The following is a 14976-nucleotide window of genomic DNA, read 5'->3' as shown; positions in this document are numbered from 1 at the left end:
CTAATATAAGGATTGTCCACATACAAATGCTTAAATGTTGAGTACCTCCACATTAGTCATTGAATAAAGTTTCAATTAAGTAAATGTTTATGGAGTCTCTATTATGTGACAGCGTATTCCACGTGCTAATCAAAAGGCACATAACTCATTTGCAAATATTAAAATACTAAAAAGACAAGAAGTATAATAGGAGGGAAATGTGTCCTTCACCATCACCACTACCAAACTTTCCACTTCTTTTTGTTATCTTAGTTCATTACTCTTCTACTTCTACACCTTGGGTTCTCCAGTCTTTATATCTGACAATCTGGAAACAACGTTTTTCCACTCTCTGCTATTATCACACAACTTTGACCCCATGAGTTGATGCCTGTGTCACAATTAGTGCCACTGTCGCTTCTCTGAAGTTTTCCCAAATACATAAATCTCAATGCATTTTATTTTCCTTTCCTGGTTTCTAATAGTCATGCTACAGTTATGTTGCTTTTATAATTAAAAATCAAATTTGTTGGAAACAATTAAGTGCGACCAGGAGGTTATATCCAGTGAAAATTATGAAGAAGGTGATGGACTTCATAAATTCACTGCCAGAAAAAAAAAATAAAGGCTATAGGGCAGCACCACAGTGAAGTTAAAGATGTCCCTCCCCACTGGGGAGGTGTACAGAAGAACCATTTGCATATGCACCAGTGGAACTGAGTATCTTATGGGTCATCCACAAACCAGAGAGCAAAGGAAAGTGGAGGATGACACCCACCTTGCAGTGTCCCTACTCCACCCTCTGAAGAGCTCTGGACTATATCATGTGACCCTAGAAGCCCCGTTGCACCGCCTTTGCCCTGCAGCTAGTGTGCTTAGAAACGCCGTTTGGTACCAAGGAAATTACACATTGCAGAGTAAGATAGACAAGTTGAGATCTTGGCCAAATTCTTTCACTCAAATTCAGCTTTCTGAATTGGTTTGGAATAAAAACACTTGTAAGATTTCAGGAATAACTGAACGAAAAGGCGTATGTGAAGTCTCTGTGAAAAGTGGGCACTTGGTGAATGATGGCTTGGTTTCTCTCCCTTTCTCATCTCCTGAGGGAAGTCATGTCAAGTCCATCCCTTGCTCTATCGGATGGGCTGAGTTGTCTCTACCCTGGCAGCAAAACTAAGGACTGGAGGAAGAGGGGGGAAACACCAAGACCGGAGGGACAGCTGGAGGCAGCAACAAAGGCTGCTGGTTAGAGACACAGGCCGCCAGCTAAGGTCCTAACACAGATGCCGAGGGGCGGGGAGTGTGACAACCACAAGGCAACATACCATGGTTTAGAAACGTGTGCTGAGAATTGGCAATACCAGGGCCACACTGGGGCAGTGGCAAAGAATGTCCCATTGTCAGTGGTGTGACAGCCTCACATTAACAAACACATAAACTGAGCATCAATGCAGAGAGAACAGAGTCAAAACATACAGCAGTAAGAAATATTGTCTGTGACGAGCTTTCTCCAAAAGGCCAGATGTAGCCGGGCGCGGTGGCTCACGCCTGTAATCCTAGCACTCTGGGAGGCTGAGGCGGGCGGATTGCTCGAGGTCAGGAGTTCAAAACCAGCCTGAGCAAGAGCAAGACCCCGTCTCTACTATAAATAGAAATAAATTAATTGGCCAAATAATATATATATAAAATTAGCCGGGCATGGTGGCGCATGCCTGTAGTCCCAGCTACTCGGGAGGCTGAGGCAGTAGGATTGCTTGAGCCCAGGAGTTTGAGGTTGCTGTGAGCTAGGCTGACGCCACAGCACTCACTCTAGCCTGGTCAACAAGGGAGACTCTGTCTCAAAAAAAAAAAAAAAAAAGGCCAGATGTGATGTCCCAAAACTCTGAGAGTGACAAAAAAGTTTTCAATTTTTAACCTATCTATTGAGATCAAGAGATCTAAAGTTACTAGAAGTTGTTTAAAAACCATTTTTGTGACAGCTTTTACTTGGCTTAAAATTTTACAGAGAAAAGACTATACATTACCTTTTTTGTTCTTGAAGTGGCTTTATCAGTTTTTCCTGCTCACCATTCAGTCCTCTTTTATAATAAGAAGCCAGTTTTCTGTGATGGAAATAACGGTCCCCTCTCACATGCAAATCAGAGTGCTTCTCTTCCTAGGTAGGTGCTGAAGGGGTCCATCTTATAACTGGGAAAGGGGAGGGAGCAGGCTCAGCCATCTCCACGTCTGGCAAATCAATGCATCTTGAAATTGTGTCCCTAGAACCAAAAGAAAGGTTTTGGTGTAAGGAGCAGAGGCTGATGAGCCTGTTCTTATGACAGTCATGTACCTCCTAGTCTCTGAACACCTGGTTCCTAGCCATCACTAGGACTCCCAGAATTCAACACACTCTCCAGATTTTCCCGATAAATTATACTATACTTGAGTTTGCAGGAAAGAGCTCGTGATGCTTCCCTTGAGCACCCCTCATCTGATGCATCCTCCAGGTTGGAGAGTGGGGAGAACCCTTACTGGAAGCAGAGAGAGTGGGAAAGTGCGCGTGTGTATGTCACCAGAAACGCCAATGGTTGGAAAATCACTGCCTCACAATGCAACCACTGTATGTCTGGATTTGCCTAATTTTTAAAAATCTCTTCCCAATCTTCTTCCCAGGAAGAAGAAGGTTCTTCCTGAACCTTCTTCTCTGTCACATTTTAATCAGCAAGAGATTATAATAGCTGAAGTTAATAGGTCATTTGTGACTTGGGAAGATATGTTTCATTGAGCTCCCAGGGCAAGAACTGAACTTGAAAGGGTTGGCATGAGGGCAGGGTGTGGATTTGTGAGGAAGTGAAGTAGCTGATGAAGCAGAAAAGAAATTGGATTCTGACTGGAGGCTGTGACCAGTCACAGAGAATGTTTTCAAAGGCAGTGGGAGCAGGTGTATCTTTAGGTGGACTAGGTGGAACTGACAGTTGAGGAACAGCAGGAGGATGAAGAGGATAATGAGGTGCACAGAGAGAAGAAAGCTTTCCTAAGCAGAAGGGACCTGAACTCAGGGGGAAAGACATGAGGGATAAGATGAATGAAAATGCAAGATAATCAAAGGTATTTGAGAAACCCATGTGAAATGTCTTTGATTTTTGTAAGGTGCGTCATAAATTTATAGGTCTGTACCTGTTCTTGGAAGCATCTAAAATAACTTGACAAATGTGTGCATCTCTTCTTCAACATTCAGCAGAAAGAGCCAGACAGTTTCTTCTTGAAACTTCTAGTGGTAGGGAAACACCATCTCATGAGATATTATAGTCTGTTTCTTAGTAAATTGAGAAAAAAATCCTTGTATATACTATGCTTCCATTTATCTCAATTTAATCCTCTAAGACCACAAAAATTCTAATGTATTTTTCAAACATTCACTCCAAATACTTGAGGATAATTATAATGCTTACTTTAGTAAAGAAATTCATCCAAACATATCTTTTAAAATACGGTCTACCATCTGTATTTTAAAACAATCTGTTATCAGAGACATCATCTGTTTTCTCTTCTCTCTTTTTCTTTTTTCCTTTTTCTCTCTATTTTTCTTCCTCTTCCTCTGTTCCTCCTTCCTTTTCTTTCTCCTGTGCAATCTCTCTCTCCTTGTGCCTATATCTCTTTCCCACTCCTCTTTTCTTCATTTGTTTCTTAATTTCTCTCATCTTTATTTTCTGTTCCTGCCACGCCTATATCCTTAGGTAGGTGAATGTGTGCGTGATTCCGTACTTTTCCTACACGGGGCAATCAATAACTACCATGTCCTCTCTCAGACATGTTCCTTTTGAGACATGTGCTTTTCTACATGCCCGTATTTTAGATATCAGGACTTAGTGGTATCTATGATTGTGTTTTTCTACTTAGATTTGAATCTCAACTTCACATTTCTCTGATATTGTGCCATCCAAAGTCATGAACATGATTTCTGACACACTTTATAATACTTTCCCCCAGAAACTGCTGAAACTCCCTTCTATTGATTTTCTTTATCTGTTGACAGAAAAGATTTCCTGCATTCTACCAATATTACAGATACATCAGACCCTTTTTTCTCCCCCTCCTTTTAAGTGTACACTCCTTGTCATGAAATCAATAAAACTCAAGGAAAACAGATATATTTTTAAAATCTTCACAACAGTCATGTGGCCCTAGAGAAGAATCCATGTATTTGACACTGGACTATATACAAAAAAGTCAAATCCTATATTGTTCACCTTATATTTAAACTTTGTCAGATCTCGGCTTCACATGAAAATAAGTAAAGTCCATCATTTGTCCTTAAAACTTTCCTGGCTTTACCAGGATTTCATAGGCATGTTTGATACTTCCTTTTTATCACATATACTCTGACTATAAAATTTATTACCACATTGATTTATTCTATAAATGTTATTGAGCATTTATCTTATTGAAGTCACTATGCTAAGTTGTATATGTGAATAGGCAAATTAGGCATTGTCATTATTTGAATGGATTGCTCAGTATATTACGTAGGATATGTCAGTTAGTGATTACATTAGAAAATATTAAATCCACGCAATAATAGTGATTATTTTATTATGCAGACTAAAGAAATTACTGATTTTCGTCTAAAGGCATAAAGATGTCAAAAGCAGCCTCAAGAAGATAATGTCGTTTTAGTCAAGATCCTAGGAAGGAATATTCGTTAGACTTTTTATAATATTGTAGACCTGCCATCTGGGTAGAATGCGTATCTTTGGATTGGACATATCATATTGAAATACAGCCATTTTCTGTATCTTTGATAATGGTTCTTTAGCCATCACAATATAGAATATTTCATTATGCTATACTTATAAGCAAAATGTCGTTTCCTTAATTATCTTCCTTAAATTTGATATATGAGGGCTGTCCAGAAACTATCCAGCCACTGTTAATATAACGAGACCATATTACATGGCTGGATACTTTCTAGACAGCTCTTATGGTATAAATGAGGAATATTCATAAATGGCCAGATGCTTCCTCAAATGTTTTTCAATTAATCTATTTTCCTTGCCTTACTTAAATTACTTGTTTTATAATATATATGTTATTTCTCTCTTCTGATAGAAACGTGTTTGAACTCATACTTAAAATTCAGAAAACATGAGCAAGATAACCTCTGACAACCTTTTTGGCTTTCTTTTAGTTGTTCGAATTATTGAGAGGATTGAAGAGGGAAGATACTGATGAGTCATTGGGGTTTGTGTAACTTGGTGAGAAATTGCCTCTCTGAGTCATGACAGACCCAGGGCCTTGTCTAGCCGCCATGGCATTGTCTACAAAATCTCCTATGATACATTAAGCCAGGTAACCTGTCGTTCAGCGTTAATATATTTTGGGATATCCTCAAAGAAAAAAAAAAAAATTCTACCATCATCTTTCCTATACTCAAGTATAAATTTCCAATAGCTCTTCTCTTCTTTAAAGTCAATATTCCTTTTATTTTAAAAACATGTTGTAAATATGCTCTATAAGTTGCTTTTGCATATTTACATTCAATTAGTATTTTTATTTATTTATATAAATACAAATGTTCAGGGCCCATACTGGATGTGTTAAAAATTTTCCCCCATATGAACAAGAAAATATCTCTGAATATTATCTGGGTCTGCTATTAGAAAGTCAAATGCAGATTTTGGTGAAGTGAATGTTCTTTTTCCTTTATCTTCTAAATGTTTTTAAAATAGATTGTAATAACTGAAGTTATGGGTAATGCAATTTAAAATTGTAATGTGCTTTAAGGTTCTGTTGCTTTCATTCAACTGTCACTTCATTATTATACTAGCTATATAGAGCATTTTATTTGTATTTTATTTAATTTTACCGAAGGAACTTAAGATCAAAAAAGCTAAATGACTTCCAAACTTTCCCAGCTCACAGAACTTATAGGTCGCGGAAATAAGACTATAAATGAGAGAATGTAACTTCAAATCCTAGAGTGTTTTACATTTTCCGGCTGGTTCTCCCTCACATAGCATAGCTCCATAATGAACGATAACCACAATAACAATGTTGACTACAATTAGTAAGTTATAATTTGAGAGAGAGAGGGAGAGAAAGATTGGTAATTAGATTAAAATAACTAAGCTACTGTTGTAGTACCGTGTTTCCCCGAAAATAAGACCTACCCATAAAATAAGCCCTAGCAGGATTTCTAAGCATTTGTGCAATATAAGCCCTACCCTGAAAATAAGCCCTAGTGATGGACGTGGCTACGCAGTGTATCTGCACAACCCATGCATTTCGTCACTGAGCGGTAAAGAAGAGGAACAGCCCTTCTCATCTGCCCCAAGAGAGCTCTATTGCTGGACATGAGAGATTGGGGCCAATGGTTCTAAAGGAAATAGAGTAGCAAGAAATTCAGGATAGAATTCGGGGTTTGGAGAATTATGATGATGTTCTAGAAGAAGACTTAACTATATTTAAATAAATGTAGATTGTTGTACCATACTTAAAAAAAAATAACACACGCTCTGAAAATAAGCCCCAGGGTGTCTTCTTGAAGAAAAATAAATATAAGACCCTGTCTTATTTTCATGGAAACATGGTAGTTTACCTGTTCCCTGAAGTGAAAAATAATGAGGATAGCTGTGGTATATGTATATGACACCTTTTGTCTGTGATTTAAAATATAATATTCCAAGAAATTTGGAGAGGAAAAACTCTTCATACAAAAAGAAATTCTTTAAGATAGAAGACAACTACTATTTGTTTTATATTAATATCTACATTATGGACAATGTGTAGGAATGTAGAATGTCTCATCCCTTAATATCAATCGACATCTGAATTTATTGATATTCACTTTTATTATTTGGGAAAACTGAGGCTCATGGAAGTTATATTTTATAATGTTCTGTTCATGCTATTTCCACAAGAAAGACATTTTCGGAGATGAATTGTGAATGGCAAAGATTAATTATATTTTTGAAAAACAAAGAAGCTGAACATCATCAGTAAAAGTTAGCACCGAAGATTTTTTTAAGAAGTGATTAGAGACAGAACATGGATGTTAAAAAGCTTATCATGGACAAGACAGATCTGCAAATACAGTGTCCATCTACGGAATCCTAATGAGAAGTCAGCCCTCAAAGGCTGTGGGATCCAAGATAGTAGCCCCCTTCATCTATCATTGTCTGTCCATGTTTTCTGTTTGAAAGAATCCTGTACATCCTGCTGCCTAACTGAAAAAGAACTTCTCCTTATTTTAGTTCCAGTATATCTGATATCCTTTAAAATATCATTCCACTATAGAAAAATCTCTAGATTAAAATAAAAGCTCCCAGAGAGTTGAAAACAAACAATAGACTTTATAAAAATTAGACATCTCTCTCTTAAAAAACAAAAAGAGAAATCTCTGCAACTCCATTTGACTAAATATTTTTTTTCTTGAATTGCATGTCTTGTATGTCAATCAGTATTACATATGAGTGAGTATGCCAATTAATTAACACAGATTTTTTAAATTCCAAATTAAGTTGTACAATTAAACATTTCTGTCTAACACCTTGAGTCTAGTTGTTTGTTTTAATGGTAACTGGAAACAAAATTTAGAAATATTTTCTTCTATGATACAACACAGAACGAAAAATACTGATGCAGAAAATAGGGGTCATAATAATTATATCAGTTACAAAAGGAAAGAATTTTAGGATTAGATTAGCAAGAAAAACCCCAAAATATACCAAAAATGTATTTTTAAAATGCAACAAAAGTGAAACCCATATACATACAAGAAAAACAGAATAGATTAATTTAGACGCCTTTACAAGACAGACGTCTTAATAAAAATATCAAGCAAAAGAAAACTCAAGGCAAAATGTGTTAACACTAATTTTGTTAACAAATGTATATTTAAAGTAAGAGTAAAATAGAAAAAAATTTATGTGCTAAATATTGCATCAAAATGGACATGGAAAAATGAAATTTAGTAAGAGAAAAATATACATGGTATTTATTGAGTGCATACTGTGTGATAGGCTTGAAAATAGGATTGTTGTATCATATAGCACTCATAGACAACTCTGTGAATCATACTCCTTGTATCAAATAAAAATATGTGAGGCTCAGCAAAGTTACATCAATCTCTAACTTCAATGTCATGTTCTATTCCCCATGAAAAATCTTATAGGGCTGAATTTGTGTGGCAATAGCACAAAGAAAAATGTCAGAAACAATAGTTGAGGTTAACACATTCAACTTATTTTTGGTCAATGTAAACAAAGAATTTACAAAGATATGGAGAATTAAATAATATAATTAAGATCTATTTACAACGTGTGAACATTTTTAGAGAATTTATTTTTCGGACCCTTGGGAAAATTCTGAAAAATTAGTTATATTCTCCTAAGAGAAAATATCAGCGTTCCATTTTATAGGATTATAATTATATAGTATTCATTCTCTGATAATATTCAATAAAATTTGCAGTTAACATAAAAGTCTATATAGGGCTTACATTTGTTTTTAGGCTTACCAAATAGCTTTTGAACCAAAAAAAAAATAGAACAAAATCTTCATATCTGATGGTGTAGCAATTACTCTAATCATAATGAAAACATCACATAATACTATAGTGAATACACTCAAAATTGGCCTTAGAGGAAAGTGCATATCTCTCAATGGTTTCATCATTTAAAAACAAACAAAAATATGTTATTTAAGCATCTAAGTTAAAAGGCAAGAAAAGAAAAAATAATAAATTTAGCAAAGAGAAATAGGAAAAAGTACTTCCTTTTAAAATGATGAACTTAACTAATATGTCATCTCCATTCTTTTTCTTCTAAAATGAGGGTAAAGAAAAATAGTTTTTAAATATATATTCACAGTAGTCAAGAGAGCTGGAGGGGAGCCCTCAAGAGATGTTATTTGAGCACCTCTAGAATAAAGAACGTGGATGGAAAGGAGCTGAGGGGTGACAGAGTGCAGAGACGGTTGCAGTATAAAATAAGCAAGGAAGTTATCGCATTAGGAAGGAAAGTCAGTCTGCTGGGCACCACTCCTCAGAGGCTGCAGAGTTAGTGGATAGAGCAAATCTACAGAGGAAAAAGGAAACAGAACAGAAAATAATCAAAAGACAACATGGGGCGCTAATCTTCTCACCCACCTACGAACCTATTTCACTGAACTCTCTGGCAATCTGGCATTTTACCCAGAGCGAAAATTCAGAGGGATCATCCCTAAAGAAACTGAACTAATTGACAGGGAGGAACAAAGACAACCAGTGTGAGTGTTCAGGACTGAGTAAAGCCTTGTCCTGTCATTAGGGATGTTGCCGCACAAAGGATGGCTCTCCATGCCCTCATCTTAAAGGTAAGGACTGCTCGCACATGTAGGCCTGCCATTTTGCCTTCTTATTCCTTAAATTAAAAAAAAAACACATATATATATGTTTATATATATATATATATATATATATATATATATATATATATATATGCCCATCAAGTGTCACTAATTAGCTGAAAACTATCTGACGCATGAAATAAGAAGACCAAGATTAAATAAAAAGACATGGCCGGGCGCGGTGGCTCATGCCTGTAATCCTAGCGCTCTGGGAGGCCGAGGCGGGCAGATTGCTCGAGGTCATGAGTTCGAGACCAGCCTGAGCAAGAGCGAGACCCTGTCTCTACTATAAATAGAAAGAAATTAATTGACCAACTAATATATATAGAAAAAATTAGCCGGGCATGGTGGCGCATGCCTGTAGTCCCAGCTACTTGGGAGGCTGAGGCAGGAGGATCCCTTGAGCCCAGGAGTTTGAGGTTGCTGTGAGCTAGGCTGACACCACGGCACTCACTCTAGCCTGGGCAACAAAGCGAGACTTTGTCTCAAAAAAAAAAAAAAAAAAAAAAAAAAAGACAAAAGTAGAATCAGATGAAACATAATTTGAAGAGCAGAAGAAAACTTTAAAAATAGAATAACTATCCCGAAGAGCCAGGAAACTTTGCATCTAAAAGACTAGACTGCTATAAAAAGGAAAACTCAGAACAAGAAAACCTCTGGTTAATGAGAAGTATCATGCCCAAATAAAAGTAAAATTATTAAATAATGGAATGGATTAAAGATAAAGTCCAGAAAATATGCTAAATAATAAAGCAAAAAGCAATAGATTAAAAAAAATACTGAGACAAAATTGATTTAGTAAGTCAATATCTGAAAATTAGGAATTAGAAATATATTAAAATAACAGAAGAAAATTCTCAGAGTTGTATAGAAAGATTTTGGTCTTTAAATTCAAGGTACTCATAAAATGCCTGATGAGAAAAATGAAAGAAAAAAAATAAAAAAAAAACAAAAACAGAAGATTTTGGCTTCTCCCTTTTACTATTTACTGCCCCAAGCTCTTATTATACTTTCTGAGCCAAGTGGCTAATAAGAGTTTTTAAGAGCTGGGTGCAAGTGGAGAAAGCACACCCTATTGTAGTCTATAAAGATTAACCAGTTGTCATGCTCTTCTCTGAGGTCTGAAAAATAGCAAAAGGGTAAGACTGGAAAGCCACGGATTCAGGAAATATCTTGGTCCACGGAGATTCTCAGACCTCCAAAGGGAAAGGTGGTATAGTCCTCACGTGAATGCAGCAGGTCTCCCTGACTGTAAAAAAGACTAATAAAACAGCCAAATCTGTGAGCTGAGACTTTAAAACCAAGTCAACTTTTTGCACATGCGTTTTTAAGGTACCAAAAGCCTGTTTGCTTCTACATATCCAGCCCACAAGGTAGAGAACCTGTATTTTCCATCACAGCAAGATTCTCACCATCTAGACAGAAGCCATTCAGAACAAGTGGAAGTGTCCAGAAGTCGACAAGATCAGGCAAAGGAAACAGAACAAAGCACACGGAACAGAGCTGATGGCAGGGACAGATGGATATGAATAAAATGATACAAAGAGCACATGAGAACATTGAAAGGACAAAAGACTCGCAAGAAATATAAACATGATTTCCCAATTCAATATTTAAAAGATGAGTTAAAGAGAATGATATTGCTGTTGATAACACGAGTTTAAGGTCTGTAAGATCGAGTGCTAGGAATGTCTCAGAGAAGAGACCCAAAGAAATGAGGAGATGGAAAAGAATTAGGAAAAACAAAAAAAAGAATCAGATTCTAGGTTCAGGATACAATAAAAAATACAGAAAGAGAAATAGGGTAATATTTGAGTAGCAAGAAATTGAACCAATAATACAAATCATAGAAAATATTTCTGTCATATTCATAATAAAACAAAACCATTAACACATTCTAGGCCATCTTAATTAGAAAGCATACAGGGCTCTCTTGGTATGTTTCTGAAATTTAAGGATGAAGAGAAAATTTTACAGTATTCAAGGCACAAGGAATAAAACACACTAAGAAAAGGTCAAACTAACACTGCATTTCGTATCTGCACACTGTAAATTGAGGACTAAAGAGTAAGACATGGACCATAGAGACACAGGACTGAATGGCAAGAATCTGTACGATAATCAACAAGTTATCATCCGCTTGCCGGGGCCAAAGAAAGATGTTTAAAGAAACATGAGAATTCACAGATATGTGGCCCACATACCTATTCAGGAAAATGTTTAAGAACAGACTTTATCCAGAAATAGGGGCAGAGGACCACAGGAAACACTTAAATACCCAAGGATGGGGAGAAGATAAAATGGTAGAAAAGAATATTGGGCACTTTGAGAGAGATATACATGTATAATAGTGTCTGTTTATGCATATATGTATGTATGTAAATGTGTCTGGGAATGTGTCATATAGTGTTAATTAAGGAACAAATTATGAAAAATAAATATTTATCTCAAAAAATTATAATTGGAGGAGAGAAAGAGGTAAGGGAAATAAAAAATATTCTAAATCTCTAATGGGAGTAGCAAAAAGGATATGAAAAGGTGAAAATAAAACTGTTCTGACATTATCATTTCCTTGGAGCTCAAGGAAAAATGGCATATTTTGGTGGAGGAAATGTTAGAGAAATTTAATAAAGAAATTGAAATAACAAAGAAAGGCAGAAAACAGAAGAAGGGACAGAAACTAGAGCTATATCACTCAACATGCCTTGTTTGATAGGTTTGACTTTGCAAACTTGTAAATATTTCACATGATGAAAATCTCAAAGGAAAAGAAGCAATCCTTAAATATGGAATCTTTTAACATTAATTTGAATTGGAAATATCCTTAAAAGCTGAGAATTTTTTTCTTTAAAAATATATTTCTAAAACAAAAATATTTCCTTGCTTTGTAACTGAAAAGCTTAGAACACCCTTAGCAACCAGATTGTGGGCACTGAATTTCATTTCCCATTAAAACAAACAAAGATTTCAAGAGAAAAAATGAATTCCAGAGCTGGAGATGGAAATGCATAAGATGAGCCTGGGATATCTTGTGATTAATCAAAAGGCTAGTAAGGTTCACGGGTACCTGTTACAAACACAAAAATGTCAATCGAAGCAGCTCCTTCTGGTCCAAGATAGGATTATTCACGCAACAAAAATAATAATGACTGTGATGTACTGAAATACAACAACTATGCAAAACTACAATTTTGAAGATGATATTCCCAGGAAGTAGGGCTTCATGCTGAGTTTTCTAGAACCCACTCAATACTTCTGAAAAATGGCTGATAAAGAATTAAGAGTATACCCTGTCTTGCTTCTATAGTATCAATTCCAAGGCAATCCCCTAGTTTGCAAGGGAAAGTTTTGTTTGTTTTGTTTTTAGTAAGAAAATAACAGTTCGGAAATTCAATAACAAAATCAAATTAGAAAATCACAACTTTGCAATTCCTAAGGAAATAATGTATCTAACCAATGGTCATCAGTGGCTGGAAAGACCATTAGGTGGAATATTGGTGGAAAATTTTATATGATTTATATTTTATAAATATCTTATAATTTTGAAAAGTATGGGTCAGGCTGGCAACACTTAGTCCTCTAATTGGACAGCCTGACATTTTGTTCCCTTTGACATGATTCAGTGGAATATACACGTCTTTTAAGAATTATTCTTGCAAAAAACAAAAAGAAGAATGTAAATTTGTAAGTCACATTAATAGCTAACAGGAAATGTAGGGCTCAGGGGGAATATATTTAAATGATGGCATGAGGATACAACAGTCAAATCCAGAATAGGGAAAATTTTGATGGAAAATAACTTAGTGTTTTCAAGATATAAACAAACATCACAAAAAAGAGGGAGACCCATACACACTAATTGTTATATCAGAAATTTTAAAGAGTAAATGTAGAATATTTAAATCATGTTACAGTGCTATTAAAACCGTAATAAACATACAGGTGTAGGCACAATCATTATATATTTATTAAGAGCCACACTGTTACCTGACCCTTATGTAAGCGCTAAAATTGCTAGGGAGACGAAACTAATCCTTGACTTTATAGATCTTACAATTGACTCATGAAAAAAGTTTATATAAAGGAGGGGGAAAGTCAGTGGCCATGGTAATTATTGTAGACCCAAAACTGATTTTGAAATTGTGGCTCTGCAACTGAAGGTCTGAACCTCAGTTTGCCCATCTAGTAAATGGCAAGTATCCTTCATTTAACATATGCAGTTTCAAAGAGGATTGGATAAGGTAATGTTTTTTGGTTTGGGGGGGGGGTGTTGTTTTTTGTTTTTCTGAGATGGAGTCTCACTCTGTTGCCCCAGCTAGAGTGCCATGGTGTCAGCCTAGCTCACAGCAACCTCAAACTCCTGGGTTCAAGCGATCCTCCTGCCTCAGCCTCCCAAGGAGCTGCAACTACAGGGATGCACCACCATGCCCGCTCATTTTTTCTATATATTTTTAGTTGGCCAATTAATTTCTTTCTATTTTTAGTGGAGGCGGGTCTCGCTTTTGCTCAGGCTGGTTTTGAATTCCTGACCTTGAGTGACCTGCCCGCCTGGGCCTCCCAGAGTGCTAGGATTACAGTCGTGAGCCACCAAGCCCAGCCAAGGTAATGTTTTTAAATCACTTGCAAACATAAAGTATCCATATTTTTAAAAATTTAGTCATGCAGTAGTACCAAATGTAAGCAGTAGACATGTCCCATTTATTTAAAAGAGGGAATTACACGGAGTTAATTGGGAGTTAATGCAAATTTTCTGGGAAGGTTAGAGCTTGAGACCATTGCAGAATGAAAACATAAGGAACCTTGCCCTGCTATTCTAAGTAGTTGCTCCAGCATCTGGTACTTTGCAAGGTGGGTAGTCAAAAAGAAAAGAAAAAAAAAAAAGCTTGCTACATAAATGAATGAATAAGAATAACGTGCTGTTAAGGCAAATTAGGATTTCCATTTCCTTTGGGTTACATGGACCCCACATGGAGACCCTTGCTAAGGGTGAGGCAAAAAATTGCCCTTGGGATGCTCATTTGATTGGGGTGAAGGACGTGATATCTTGTTCTTCAAGCTTTTATATATTTTCTGCCCGCCCCCAAATCAAGTTCAGTTTCCTTACTCTCTCAATATTATGTTTCAAGTAGTGCTAAGAAATTTTAAATGAGAAGCTGGAAAAATACCGCTTGTGTGATAAGCAGAAATAAGCATTATCTTTGGAACTTTTATTAACTATAAACTCTTTATACATGGAGGCACCATAAAATTTTCAGTCCTCATACATTTTTTTTCCTCAATCTAAAAAAGATCCTTAGCTAACTAAGTAGTAAATGGTCTAGCCTATAGTAAAATTCATATATTGTCTCCAGCCAAAATTCAGTACTCCCTTTTTCCTTGAATCGTATAAAATATTTTTAAAAAATTAAAATGCCTTGACAATGGGGAAGAAAACCTGCTTTTAAATACCATGTGTTCCTACATTAAGGGGAGAAAGTTCTTCATTCTTTTGTCTTTACAAGTCGAACGTTGCAATACATCATTTGCATCCACTGATAACAGCTGTGGTTTGCACTGCCCGAGCAGAGCCAGGAGCCCCTTTCAGCCCTCGTTAACCGCGAGCCGTGCACGAATCCACCACGAGCGGTCGGT

The sequence above is a fragment of the Microcebus murinus genome, chromosome 17 (assembly GCF_040939455.1).
Source record: "Microcebus murinus isolate Inina chromosome 17, M.murinus_Inina_mat1.0, whole genome shotgun sequence".
Classification (NCBI taxonomy): Eukaryota; Metazoa; Chordata; class Mammalia; order Primates; family Cheirogaleidae; genus Microcebus; species Microcebus murinus.
Note: the sequence above shows the minus strand (reverse complement) of the source record.